Below are 15647 nucleotides of genomic sequence, written 5' to 3'. Positions count from 1 at the left end.
CAATTCCTGGGAACAAAATATCCCAAAACACACATACAAAAGAAAATATGGAGTTGAGAGAAGTACAGACACCTACAGATCATCAACATACATATCTTTCTGATTCCTTCAGTATCCAAAGTTTCTGACCTCTGGTCAAGCAACTACCATTATTTTCCTTGTTCCATCTTAATTGTTACAAACCAATATTCTCTGAAATTTTAAATTTCATAAAAAATGGAAAACTATTTCTACTATCTCATCCATCTAATAAATCTTTGTTTCTATTTCTCAAATGTCTCTGTTTGTATAAAATAGTCTTTGAACAATTACAGTTAATTAAGATAATTTATCACCTAAAAGTTAAAGCTGTCTTATCTGCAAGTATCATCTTGTTAAGCCAACAAAGAACTTCAGGAAAATTGTCAGCCTTTGTCACCAGGTAGAGCAAACGTGGCCTAGGAAAAGATCCCTTCCTAATTCTTCCAATTGGGAAGTGTGATGTTTTCAAACTCATTACATGCAATTAGCTAATTGTGCTGCTCTAGCAGCTTCATTTGCAAGACAACACTAAAGATTCAATAATTTATGTGTTGGCAATCTTCTTGCATATGAATCAGTGATACAAATTCTCATAAAAACAGCAAGTATGTCAACTGCCAAAAGAGCTGTCTAGCCAAAGTTCCACAGAAGTGAAATCTTTAGTATGTGCCACACTATTCAGCAGTAGCAGTAGCAGCAACAGCAGCAGTCACATTGACCAGATGGGAGTTAGTGAAGCTGTCCTCTATAAATAAGCAATCCACAACCATTGGGAATACTAAGTACAACTGGGGGAGAAGTACTGGGGGTAGGAGGGGGGGAGCAGGAGGGAGAAAAATGAAGGAGGGGGTAACAAGTTTGACAAGAAATGTACTTACTACCTTACATATGCAACTCTAACCCTTCTGTACATCACATTGACAAGAAAATTAAATTTAAAAAAAAAAACCTAAACATAGGGGAAAAAAGACTAATGTTGAGAATCAGAAAGAGTACCAGGAGGATGGGAGCAGGATTGTAAAATACTGGAGGAAGTTTCTGAAGGTATGAAATTACTTCCCCAAACACTAAGCATACCATATGCCTCCATATCATTATTATGACTATCGATGCTTGCAGGTAAAAGAATGTATTAATTAGTAGGAAAAATATTTGTAGAAAATTCCAGAACATCATAAATTTGAGACTTTATATTGAATCTTCCCTGTATATGAGGCATCATTTTAAGTACATTCAAATACAACAACTTATTCATTTTGTTGACTGATGTGCCCTGTCACCCAAAAATGGAAGGAGTGACATTGATCAAGATGCATGGTACTCATAAGTTGACATGCTGAATTGAAACTCATATATACAACTATTTAAGGATTTTAAAACTATTTAAAGATTTTAACACACATAAATATATACTACATATAATTGGAGCATCTGAAAACAAAAATTAAAAAAAGATGGTAAAAATTGGTTTTCTTGAAATAAAGTAAGATATAAATCTAAATGCACTTATGACCAAAAGAGAAAAGAAAAAATAATAAATTAACATGATTGATTCCAAAATATATCTTAGTCATCTTTATTAGACTCTTCAAAAAACTTATGTAGGATAAATGGCAGAAAGGATAATATAGAGGGGAAAAAAAACAGCATTCTTCAGATATCTATACGCTAATATTTGATAATGAGCAAAACCATAAGAAATTTCTTCTTAATTTTGGTGTTGATGCTGGATTTGATCTCCGGAGCTTGTGTTTTGCTTGGTTTTTTGTTTAAGGCTGATGCTTCAACCACAGTTTTACTTCCAGCTTTTTGATGGTTAATTGAAGATAAGAGTCTCACTGACTTTTCTTCTCAGTCTGGCACCAAACCAGGGTCCACAGATCTCATTCTCCTGACCAGCTAGAATTACAAGCAAGAGTCACTAGCACCAGGCCCAAGAAATGACTGTATGAAGTAAGAGAGATAAACTTAAGAATCTGAATATAATGAGCAATTTTCTAAGAAATATAATTCATAATACCTGACCCAAAATAATTCGAATATTAATAGACCTCAAAGTATAATAAAAAAGTTTGTTTTCAAAGAAAGTTGAGATCATTAATTAAGGATAGACCACATGCATGGAAAGTAATACTAAAAAGAGTTCTTTATGTAGAAAGAAAATGACTCCAGATGGTGAAACATCATGCAGAAAAGTAGAAAGCAGGAAGAGAGAAAATATATAGAAAATATATATAGAAATGAATATTAATAGTTCAAACAAAAATATAATGGTTCTGACATAAGTATTTGCTAAACAAAAGCATATGACAACACAGAAAATTAACTAACAAAAATTGGGATGGAGGCAGAATTATAGGGTGAGATCTCTCTCAGAGAGAGATATGTATCTATAGATCTATAGATATCTATATCTAGATGGATATCTATATAGGAACAGATAGAGAAGATAGAGATAGATAGATAGATAGATAGATAGATAGATAGATAGATAGATAGATAGATAGATAGATAGAGCTTGAACTCAGAATCTGGGAACTCTCCCTGACCTTTTATTTTTACAAGGATAGCTCTCTACCACTGAATCTGCAGCTCCACTTTCATATTTTTTGGTGGTTAATTGGAGATAAGTCTCAAGGACTTTTCTACCTGGATTGGCTTTGAACCATGATCAGATATCAGACTGCTGAAAAGCTAAAATTACGGGTGTGAGTCACAGGCACCTGACTATAGAATGATATTTTATTGATTGTGTTAGTACAACTGAAAAATAATACCATAAGAGAAAAATTAGTAAACAAACAAAATTCAGAAAGTCAGGAAAGGAGTAGATGTTAGCCACAAGAAGTTATATTCTCTGTTATATTCCACATTTTCCCCCTCATATAGAAGTTCAATATGACTATCTCCCGACCAGATTTTTTTAACTTTTTTTTTATTTTCAGAAAGTACTTATTTAAAAAAAAAGAAACTGATGTCACTTGAAAAGAGAATAAAAATAGAATTCAACAGGTAACAATGACTGATCTCTCTCTACCACATACCTCCTCTCCCAAATCATCACAATACCAAAGAGGTTTTCATGGGTTTATTCATCACAAAAAGAAAAAAGTAACCAGAGGCAGTATTCCAGACGCCCTAGCATTCCAAGATGTTTCCTTGGAAACCAACTCTTGTCTGATTTCATGGGTAATAAAGAGTTAAAAGCACAGCTTGACTGCTTGGAATATAGGTTGAAGCAAATGGAGGCAGAGGACATAGTGACTAGCATGTAAAACCCCTGTGTTCTGTGCAGTGAGATTGTAGACACAGCTCACTTGATGGCTCATTAGCAATACAGAGGTGATTGCCTTTAGAAACACAATGGAATGTGAAACAAGTCACTACCTATCTAGCTAGTCTTCATGCATAGCCCATTTTGGAAAAGTGCAAGAGCTAACTTTTGTTGTTGTTGTTGTTGTTGTTGTTGTTTCAATTGTATGGCCATTCCAAGCAAAAGTTTTCAGGAACTCCATCTTGACCAGTGCTGGAAGTTTCAAGGGTATGTCATAGCTCTGATTTAGGGAAGATTGCAATCAATGCTGTTAGGGGATAAAGCAAGAATCTCATCTCAAAATATGACCAAAATCAAAAAGACTGATAGTCTTGACAGAGCAGCTGCTTAATTGGGGTACTTGATGCCCTAAATTCAAATTCTAGGACCATAAAACATTTTATGCACATAAAACAACAGTAATGATTTATTATTTATTTGCTCGGTAACCTAAAATATGTATGGTTGGAAAACTTCTTGAAATTAAGGAAATAATGCCATGAACAAAACAATACATTTGACAAACAACTAAAAATTAACACATGAGAAATCCTATAGGTAAAAAATAAAATGATTGATTGAAAAAAATTAACAAATAGCTCCACCAGTAGACTGATCAACCAGCACAGAGACTGATTAAGCCTCATGCTCTTACTTGTCTGTAACCTCATCTACTTGAGAGGAAGACATCAGAAGGCTGAGTGTCACAGCCGACAAGTGTGGGAAACTTCATCTTCAGAATAACCAAGAAAATGCTGTAGGTGTGGCTCAAGCAGTAGAGTGCCAGATGAGCAAGCAAGCCAAGACTCATGGTCATGAGTTCAAGCTCTGCTATTGGCCAGTAAGTAAGTAAATAAATAATATTTCTAATACAGCTACTCATAATCTGAAGGCATTCTTTTTTGTTGCTGTAGAGTGAAAAACGTAGGAAAGGACAATTAAATTATAAACCAAATTCTACACAGCTAGGAAAATTCTAAATGCACGTTAAAACCAAATAGTGTACATGGGAAGTTAGATCTATCAAATTGAAAGCACATCAGTTTGAAAAATACTAATTGGTTCAGAAAAGAAGTTACTTTCCCTAGGAGCATGACTGTTTGCAGTTTAGTGTGATCTAGGATTTTAATATACTAAGGACACCAATGTTTAATTCATCCTAAAGGTGCCTAAAACTAAATACTGTAATATAACATTTAAGAAATCTTCTGAAAACCAAATAAAAACTCAGTATTTAAGTTAAAACATGGCATCAATTCTTGTCCTTTTCAAAGTAAACAAAATATCCAATTACCAATTCCCTGAATCAATTTTAGCTGTTGAAACACAACCCCCCCAAAGTGGTACAGTGTTTAATTACTTCTTGTGTACATGGCTGCACATTTGCATTCATAAAGACATTAGCCCATTAGGGTAAACTGACATACTACTGTGCAAAAACTGCTAAAAGGTGATGAGAAATAGTTGTTTTAAAAATTAATTTAAAACAATTTCCAAATGTGCCAAGGGAAAACAAAAATCATTAAGCAGTATTATTAATATTCACAGCAGCTGTTACACAATCACACTGCAAGTCCCTATGTTCAAATTTCCTGCTTAATATAGCATCTTATACTAGTCTGATATTCTGCAGTTCATCACAAACCTGTGGACTGAAAATGACTTTGATTTAAATTTCTTATAAGTCTTCCATTTTTTGCAGGTGAGGTTTTATTATATATAATATATGATATCCTTAACATCACTTATATAAGTACTTTTTTTAGTCTGAGTTTTTATTGCAAGTTTTTCAACATTTAAGAATATACTATTGACACAAACATGTAGTCTCAGATACTGAAAAATAAATCCTGTATCTCAAAACATTTTATAATCTCAGTACCAAAGAATAAATTCAAATATATCTCAGTACATATGGTCTTTATATTGTCAAAGTGATGTGCAGAGTGGTTATAGTATCATACATAACGCAGTGAGTACATTTCTTGTCAAACTTGTTACCTCCTCCCTCATTCTTCTTCCACCTCTCCAAAATCCCCACCTCCAAATTGTAAAGTTGGTTTATAGCATATTGTCTTGTAACTATTTGTTTCATTGGTTCACCTTTTACCCTTTGTTTCTCCATTTTGATGTTCTCTTCCCCTTCCCTTGTTCCAATAAACGTACATACAATATGCAGGGTACCAAGATCAGTTATGTACAATTTACCATCTCTAAAATATGGAACCAACCCAGATGCTCCTCAGTAGATGAATGGATCAAGAAATTGTGGTATCTATACATAATGCAATTCTATGCTTCTATCAGAAAAAAATGACATTGCCCCATCCATAAGGAAATGTAAATACTTGGAAAAAATAATACTAAGTGGAATGAGCTAAACCCAAAGAAACATAGATTCTATGGTTTCCCTCACTGATAATAATTAGTACATGTCTAGGATAGTCCTAGCAGAGGATCACAGTAGTTCAATAGCTATGTACATATGAACACAGAAGATGATGCTAAGTGAAATGAGCTTCAAGTTATAGAAATAAGTGTTCTATCATTGTTATTTTCAACATATCATGTGCAATTATGCCCTTTTTCTTTTGTTGTTCTTTGACATGGCTTTACCCCTGATCTCTCTATAAGTATTTTTGAAATTACTTTTTCCCTATTCACTTGACTTTTTTAGTCTAGCGGTTCAGTCAGTGGGAAATCAAAGGACCATACCACTGCTCTATCTTTAGATCATCTACACATTCATTTGCGTTGTCTACTATGTTTATACATTGTCCACAATACCATCAAACTCAAAGATATGGAAAAAAGAGTGTTTTCATTGCTCTTGTTATGTTTAATGTACTGTGTGAAACTACTTATCTTTTCTTTTGGTTCTCTTTCCTCTAGTTTATCCTCTGTTGTCATTTTATTTGATTTTGGAGCCCTTGGTATTATATATACTTTTATCTGAATTACAAAAGCAGGAAGGGAAACAACAAAATGATGAGACAAAGGATGAGGGGCAAACAATGAAACTGCAATACTCACAAGAAAATATATCAGAAATGAACTGTACAGCAGCAATGGACAATGAGGGAAGGTGGGAGAAAATGAGAGAAGGGGTAACAATTATGACAAGAAATGTACTCACTACGTTATGTATGTAACTGACAATAAAATTAATATATATGCATATATACATACACACACACACACACACACACCTAAGCAAATGACTGGCTCAAGAAGGTTTGCCCAGATCTGACAGGTCAAAAACATTCTAGAATTTTATAACAAAGATACTTGATCAGCCTGTGGCTCATGCCTGTAATCCTAGCTACTCAGGAGGCTATCTGAGGATCTCAGTTTGAAACTAGCCCAGGCAAGAAAGTTGGTGAGATTCTTATCTCCAAAACTACTCAGAAGAAGCCAGAAGTGTCTCTGTGGCTCAAGTGGTAGAACAGCAGCCTTGGGAAGTGTCCAGGCCCTGAGTTCAAGCCTCTGGACTGGACATTAAATTAATAAATAAATAAGTAGTAAATAAATAAATAATTGAGATCTTATCACCCCCTCACCCTCTCCTCCCCTTACTATACTATTACCTTTCTTTACCATCTCTTCCCCTGTCCCTCTGCTCTCTTTCGTCCAGTAGTCTACCTCTCATAGTCAAGTCTTTAATTCTTCTCATAACCAAATCTTTGATTCTTGTCTTTCTGAATATGCCTTACTTTGTTTTATGAGATAGTTTTTTTAAGTTCCATGCATTTTCCTGAAAAATAACTTGATTGTATTTTTCTTTGTGGCCAAATGTTATTCCCTTCTGAATACAAGCTACATTTTCCTAATTACTTCATCCATTGATTGACCCCTTGGCTAATGCTATTCTCTTTATTGTGAAATTGTCAACAAATATGTGTATGTAGCTATCTCTAGCATATGCTGACTTTGATTTGCTGGAGCAATTTTTTTCTTTTTTTTTGGCCAGTCTTAGGGCTTGAACTCAGGGCATGAGCATTGTCCCTGAGATTCTTTTGCTCAAGGCTAGCACTCTACCACTTGAGCCACAGAGCTACTTCCAGCTTTTTCTATTTATGTGGTACTGAGGAATAAACCTCAGGGCTTCATGCGTGTGTGGCAAGCACTCTACCACTAAGCCACATCCCCAGACCTTTGAAGTATGTCTTCAGGGTTAATAGAGCTGCATCATATGGTACCTCTATTTTTAGTTTTATAGTGGTTTTTTTTTTTTTTTGAGGAACCTCTATTTTGGTTTTCATAGTGGCTACATTAACTTGCATTTCTGCCAACAGTGTTTATATTCGTGTTCCTTTGGTGCTACATCCTCACAAATCTGTTTTATTTTGTTCTTGGATATAACCAAGAGGAAATTTCAATGTTCTTTTTATAATTATTGGCCAATTGTTGTTTCTTTGAGAAATGTTTGTTCAGTTTATTTGTATACTTATTGATTAAATAATGTGTTTTGATGGTTAAATGTTTGAGTTCTTTATATATTCTAGATATCAATTTTCTGTTACAAGAGTAACTGGTAAAGATTAACTCCAATTGTGGAAATTATCTCTTTACTTTGCTCTACTGTAGTTTTTGTAAGATACAATTCGATTTGTTCCTTCTGGTTGTTATTTCCTGAACTACTGCCATCCCATTCAGGAAGATGTTACCCATCTCTACCTTTTAAAGTAGGTCCCCTCTTTCTTCTAGTAATTTCAGCTTCAGAACTTGAAATTATTGATGCATGTTGGGTTGAAATTATCTTGGGAAAATACAAAGCCCTTGTTGCTGCCTTGTACTTCTAAAATGTCTTTTATTTTTTAAAGCCAAAAGCAACAGGACAAAATAAAACCAAGCTTTTAGTTTTTTAAAACTGGTTGGATAAATTTTTCTCCAATACTTTAATGTGAGAAAGTGTATATTTTGTCAAATATATACATAACCATCACAAAGCATATCTATATGTATATATTATATTTATGTGTATATAGATGCTCTTAATAGTAATTAAAAGATAATTTTTGTTTCCTCGTCCTGAGGCTTGAACTTAGGGCCTGGGCTCTGTCCTTGAGCTTTCTCTGCTTAAGGCTAGCACTCTACCACTTGAGCCATAGCACATGTCTAGCCTTTTCTGAATAGTTTATTGAGGATGAGAATCTCATGTAGTTTCCAATCCAGGCTGACTTTGAACCACAATCCTTAGATATCAGCCTCCTGAGTAGCTGGGATTACAGACATGAGCCACTGGCACCCGGGTGGATATACTTATTTTTTTTAATTTAATTTATTTTTATTGTAAAGATGATAGAGAGAGGGGTTACAGTTACAGAGTTCAGGTAAAGAGCGCATTTCTTTTTTTATTTTTATTGTCAAACTGATATACAGAACGGTTACAGTTTCATACATTAGGCATTGGATACATTTCTTGTACTGTTTGTTACCTCCTCCCTCATTCCCCCCTCCCCCCTCCCCCTTTCCCTTTCCCCCCATGAGTTGTTCAGTTGGTTTACACTAAACAGTTTTGCAAGTATTGCTTTTGTAGTCATTTGTCTTTTTTACCCTGTGTCTCTTGATTTTGGTATTCCCTTTCAGTTTCCTTGTTCTAATACAAGAATATCAACAAATTCCTACAGTATTACATTGTAGATAATATGAGGATTTTGTATTGAAAATGACAAAGAAGCTGAGAATGTAAAAATATCAGAACAAGAGACACTAATAGTGGATGACACTAGCTTTATTATAGACCAGTGCATTTTAATAAATGGTCAAATATATCATTTGGAAGGATATTTGGATCTGGCCAAATCATAGCTTGACACATCCCAATGAAAGAGCAAAATGTGAGGGAACTGGCTTGGTAACTATGTTTGAGCTATTCTAGATTACTATAAAATAGGGAGATCCATTGTCTTGATGGCATATGTATTCTTTTTTTTTTTTTTTTTTTTTTCTGGCCAGTCCTGGGCCTTGGACTCAGGGCCTGAGCACTGTCCCTGGCTTCCTTTTTGCTCAAGGCTAGCACTCTGCCACTTGAGCCACAGCGCCACTTCTGGCCGTTTTCTGTATATGTGGTGCTGGGGAATTGAACCCAGGGCCTCATGTATATGAGGCAAGCATTCTTGCCACTAGGCTATATCCCCAGCTCTGACGTAATTTTTTTTTTTTTTTTTTTTTTTTTTTTTTGGCCAGTCCTGGGCCTTGGACTCAGGGCCTGAGCACTGTCCCTGGCTTCCTTTTTACTCAAGGCTAGCACTCTGCTACTTGAGCCACAGTGCCACTTCTGGCCTTTTTCTGTATATGTGGTGCTGGGGAATCGAACCCAGGGCCTCATGTATACGAGGCAGGCACTCTTGCCACTAGGCCATATCCCCAGCCCTTTTTCTTTTCTTTTTTTTTTTTGCCAGTCCTGGGCCTGAGCACTGTCCCTGGCTTCTTTTTGCTCAAGGCTAGCACTCTGCCACTTGGGCCACAGCACCACTTCTGGCCGTTTTCTGTATATGTGGTGCTGGGGAATCGAACCCAGGGCTTCATGTATAAGAGGCAAGCGCTCTTGCCACTAGGCCATATCCCCAGCCCCAAAGGATTTTTTTTGGTTGGGTTTTTTTTTAACTGTATTTTTTTGTGTTTTCTTTTTTGGTACTGGGGATCGAACCCAGGACGTTGCACTTGCTAGGCAAGCGCTTTGCCACTGAGCTACATCCCAGCCCGGCATATGTATTCTTAAGCTGGGAAATGCATGAAATTATAGTTCTATATCTTTTATCATACTCAGTGCCAAAATTTATGAGTTATCAAATGATGGTGAACATTAGACAATTGCAAATTAATCTAGAATAATTGCACTCCTCATAGTAGTTAGGGCCCAGAGAAGGGCATAGATTGGAGAATATTTACCAATTGTAAATACCAAAATTTATCTGGAATTTACATACACTGATACCAAGGACTTGGGAAACTCAGTTTAAAAGAGATGGCCCTTAAGATTCCAATGGCAATATAAGATTATCCAATTTTCAAAGAAAAAATAAAAGGCCTATGGGCTGTCCCAAGGTGTTGGAAAATGATGCCCAAGTATCTTGATGAAAGAAGAAGGAAATACATGCCTCTCAGTTATTTGGGCAGGTAAGCTTTCAGTTGGTAGAATAATCTATCACATAGCCAAAACTACAGCACATTAGCAGCAGTACCTGCCAGTCATACCCTTAACTCTGCAAGGGATGAGCTGGATACCATCCTGTTTAACACTGTAATGGCAACTATGGCCTTGATGTTGATGTACAAACTCCAGTGTTGTGCAGCTGACGGTCCTTGAAACCATATCAAGCTACTCTTTGCAGTAAGCTTGCACTCTCATTCTATACCAGGTAGCCATCCCTCATTGTGAGATGCACATGTTTAGGATTGTAATGTAGGCTACACAGAGACTGAAGGTAGCAGATTTATTTTTAGGAGTACAGTCTTAACATCCTAAAGTTCCAATTATATAAATACATTCATTTATCAGTAGGTTTATGAAACATGTTCTTTGTGTGGGAGACCATCTTGTTTCTCATATCTATGTCTTTTGGAAGTAATAGCAGCTGTCAGCTATATAGATGTAGCTAGTGTAGATTGATATGTGTCACACCTAGATAAAAGGTATGATCATGTAATTGCAATTTATATGCACAATTTTTTTTTTTTTTTTTTTTTTGGCCAGTCCTGGGCCTTGGACTCAGGGCCTGAGCACTGTCCCTGGCTTCTTCCCGCTCAAGGCTAGCATTCCGCCACTTGAGCCACAGCGCCGCTTCTGGCCGTTTTCTGTATATGTGGTGCTGGGGAATCGAACCTAGGGCCTCGTGTATCCGAGGCAGGCACTCTTGCCACTAGGCTATATCCCCAGCCCTATATGCACAATTTTAATTGTGTTTCCCAACAGCACTTTAATTCAAATAAGTGCATCTATGAACATGTTCTATCAGATTGCTTCCCATAATGAGCAGAACAGTGCATGTCTTGGGCCTACTTAAATGATGAAGATGAAACATGATGTGCACTATCTTATTAGTGCCTATAGCTCCAGTGTTCCTTCTTACTCCAGAGCTAGTCACATTCAGAGTATGAACTCTGTAGGTAGTTTGTCACCTAGATTTTTGTCTTTAATCTGTTTGCAGATAATTACTTACTTTTATTTTTCTTAAGAGTTATAACACAAAAATGAAGTGGGTTTCATTTTTTTTAAGTAAATGAGTATGAACTTGAGGTTTTTCACTAAAAGTACATTTAAATTCTTTAAAAATAATAAAAAAATAAAATAAATACAGACATCATACATAATAAATGCTTATAATGGCCATTCTAACTGGGATAAGGTAGAATCTCAATGTTGTTTTGATTTTCATTTCTTTTATGATCAGAGATGTTGAGCATTTTTTTCATGTGCTTATTTGCCATTCTTATTTCCTTTTCAGAGAAGTCTCTCTTTACATCTTTTTTCCCTTTAGAATTATTTTATTAAATCATAAATGTACAACAGCTTCTTAACTCTACACTTAAATTTTTAAAGGAAAAACGTTATGTCTTATTACACCATGATCCTGGCTAATAGCTTTTCAAAACTTTAGACAAAAATCTTAAAAAAGGTTTCACATGTCACCTGAAACTTACAAGTTTAACATTATCAAAGAAGGAATGCTTCTACACTCTTACAAAGACCACTAGAAAGAAACAACAATTAAAAAGCTAAGAAACTGTCTCAAAGGCATTTTTTTTTTTACAATCCTTCCTCCACAGTAAGGTTATTAAAGAATCCAATCCATTCACAAAATGGCTCTCTGCATCTGCTCTGGTGTCTTCTGCCATATCACTGCATATTTATGCATGACTGAGATAAGAGTTTCCTTAACACTGTTATTTCTATAACCTGAAGCAGTTCTGTTACCTCTGGGCTCTCATCCTCTCCTATTTATACAGTGAAGCCCATGAAAAATAGGAAGAAGCTCAGTATTGGCTCCTCCCACCATAACCACCACTTCCACCACTGCCTCCAGGACCATTGTTTCCTCCTCCATAGTTGTCATAACCACCTCCGTTGCCCCCACCCTGGTTGCCATATCCAGGTCCTCCACCACCATATCCTCCTCTTCCTCCTCCATAACCAGGGCTACCTGCAAAATTGCCACCTCCAGGTCCTCCTCCACACCCATTATAGCCATCCCCAAATCCACGTCCACTTCCATATCCATCTCCTTTTCCACTCCTAGAACTTTGGACCTCCTGCATCTCTTGTCTAGACAACGCCTTTCCTACTTCTGCATTATGACCATTGATAGTGTGGTATTTTTGCAACACAATTTTATCCACAAGATCATGGTCATCAAAATAGCAAAGCCAAAGCCTCTTTTCTTTCCAGACTGCCTATCAGTAATTATCTCAATGGTATCAATTTTTCCATATTCTTCAAAGTAATCTCTAAGGTGATGTTCCTCAGTAACTTCTTTAATTCCACCAACAAACAGCTTCTTCACAGTCACATGAGCCCCTGGTTTTCCAGACTCCTTGCTACAGCACGTTTTGGCTCAACCACTCTCCCATCAATCAGAGGCCGGGCAGCCATGGCAGCATCAACCTCAGCCATGGATGAGAAAGTTACAAAACCAAATCCTCTTGATCTTTTGCTTGCAGTATCCCTCATAACCACACAGTCTGTGAGCTTTCCCCATTGCTCCTAGTAGTTTCTCAAACTTTCTTCTGTGGTTTCAAAGCTTAAGCCACCAATAAAGAGTTTACAGCGCGGACTCAGTCGCTTCAGCCCGGTTTCCCGCAGCAGAGAAAGATGAGAGAGATCTCCGCGGACCAACAGGAACCGGAGTCGTCCTGGCGCTGTAGTGAGAATTGTAGCTGCTTGAGAAACACCGCCGAGAGTACCTCCTCATGGGAGCCGGCGCTGCTGCTACTGTCTCTTTACATCTTTAGCCTATTTATTGATGGGATGATTGTTTCCTTGAGGATTTGCTTTCTGGGATTTAATTTTTGAGTTGTTGATATAAGTATAGTTTAGATATTAATCCCTTGTCTCTTATATGGCTAGTGAAGATATTCTCCCAATCTGTGGGAATGCTACTGTATTGTTGGTAGTAGGGCAAACTAGATCAAGCACTCTGGAAAGCAGTATGGTGTGTCTCCTCAAAAGATTAAACATATAGCTCTCCTAAGACTCAGCAACCTCACTTCTGAGCATTTACCCTAAGGATCACTAACAAGGCCATTCTAAAGCTACCAGCACAACCAAGTTCATTATAGCATTATTTATCATAGCTAAGGTATGGAACCAACCCAGATGTCCCTCAGTAGATGAATTGATCAATAAAATGTGGTATATATGCACTATGGAATTCTATGCTTCCTTTAGGAAGAATGACATTGCCCCAATCATAAGGAAATGGAAAGACTTGGAAAACATTATATTAAGTGAAGTAAGCCAGATCCAAAGAAATACAGATTCCATGGCTTTCCTCACTGGTAATACATGTCTAGGATGGTCCTACCAGAGGATCACAACGGCTCAATAACTATCTATATACGATCATATAAGATGATGCTATGTGAAAAGACCTTTAAGATATGGAAACAAGAGTATTTTTCATTGTTGTTGTTATTTTAATGTGCTATGTGAAATTATTTTTTCTTTCATTTGTCTTTTCCATGGTTTAACCCCTTGTTGTCACTGAATTTGATTTTGGTGCCCTGGGTATTGTATATACATTTATCTGAATTAGGGAAGGGAAGGGGAGCATCAAAATGGTGAAACAAAGGGAAAAAAAATGAACCAATGCAACAGCAATACTCACAAGACAATATGTTGGAAATTAACTGTACAACTTGGGGGGGATGGATTGGAGGAGGAAAAATAGGAGAAAAATGAAGGAGGGAGTAACAAGTTTGACAAGAAATGTACTCACTCCCTTATGTATGTAACTGTAACACCTCTGTACATCACCTTGACACATTTTTAAAGAGGTACATATAGTTATAAACTAAGTTAAAAAGTGTGAAGTGAAAAATATAAAAGGGACAAGAAAAGATGTTACAAATAGAAAATAGATGTGTCATAGATGTAACTCTAGACTAGAATACTTGCCTAGGATGCATAATTCCCTGGTTTACACAACTGCAAAAAACGTAGAGAGAGAGACAGAGAGAGACAGAGAGAGAGACAGAGACAGAGAGAGACAGAGACAGAGACACAGAGGGAGAACAAAGGAGGGAGGGAAGGATGGCGGAAAGATGCAAGGAAGGAAGGAAGAAGGAAGGAAAGAAGGGAGGGAGGGAGGGAGGGAAATATAAAATAGTGAAATTATAAATGTTCAATAAAATTTAATTATGGCTTTATAGTATAAAGTGGGAAATTATGATATCTCAAGTGTTTAGCTCAGGATTACTTTGGCTATTCCAGAACTTCTGTATTTCTTGAGTTTTAAGAATTCTTTTGCTATTTCTATGATGAATGACATTAGGATTTTAATGGAACTTGTATTAAATTTTAGATTGCTTTTGGCAATATAGACATTTTCACAATATTGATTCTACTAATCAAGGAACATCTTATCATGTCTTCTTCAATTTCTTTCTTCAGTGATTCATTGTTTTCATTATAGAGGTCCTTCACACCTTGGTTAAGTTTATTATTTTTGGAGATATTGTGAATAGAGCTTTTTCCTAATTTTCTTATCATAATGTTCATTGTTGGTATACAGAACACTACTAATTCTAGTGTTCTGATTTTGTTTTCTGTTACACTGTCAAAAGCCTTTTCAAGTCTAGAGGTTTTCAGTGCAAGGAACCTTCAAGGATAATATCATCCACAAATAGGAATAGCTATAATAACAAAAACAGCTCAGTACTTGCACAAAAACAGGCCCAAACACAAAAGTAACTGACTCAAAGACCAGAAGTAAGCCCATGCACTTAACAACCAATGGATTTTTCACAAAATAATCTAAAATATAAGTTGGAATGAGAATAGTCTCTTCAACAAATGTATCTGGGAAAATTGGATATCTACATGTGAAAGACTAACACTGGATCCCTACTTCTCACTCCTATGTCTTTGAATTGAAATTGTATCAAGATCAATATAAGATGAATGAAAGACATAACTTAAGACCTGAAACCTAAGAACTATTGTAGGAAAGATTAGGAAAACACCAGAAATTAATGGCATAACCTGGAACATCCTCGTAGAACTCCAGTAGCTCAAAAATTTAGTGAATTAACAAATGAGATTGTATCAAGCTAAAAAGCTTCTGCACACAAAGGCTCTGGTTTCTAAGGT

General features: G+C 36.3%; 1 pseudogene; it reads right to left on the bottom strand.

Annotated features, from left to right (window-relative positions):
* Positions 1-11810: 11810 nt before the first annotated feature.
* The window catches only part of LOC125362995, a 101559-nt pseudogene continuing 97722 nt past the window's right edge, over positions 11811-15647 (bottom strand).

Source organism: Perognathus longimembris, chromosome 14 (genome assembly GCF_023159225.1).
Source record: "Perognathus longimembris pacificus isolate PPM17 chromosome 14, ASM2315922v1, whole genome shotgun sequence".
NCBI lineage: Eukaryota > Metazoa > Chordata > Mammalia > Rodentia > Heteromyidae > Perognathus > Perognathus longimembris.
This window is presented reverse-complemented; position numbering and strand designations above follow the sequence as displayed.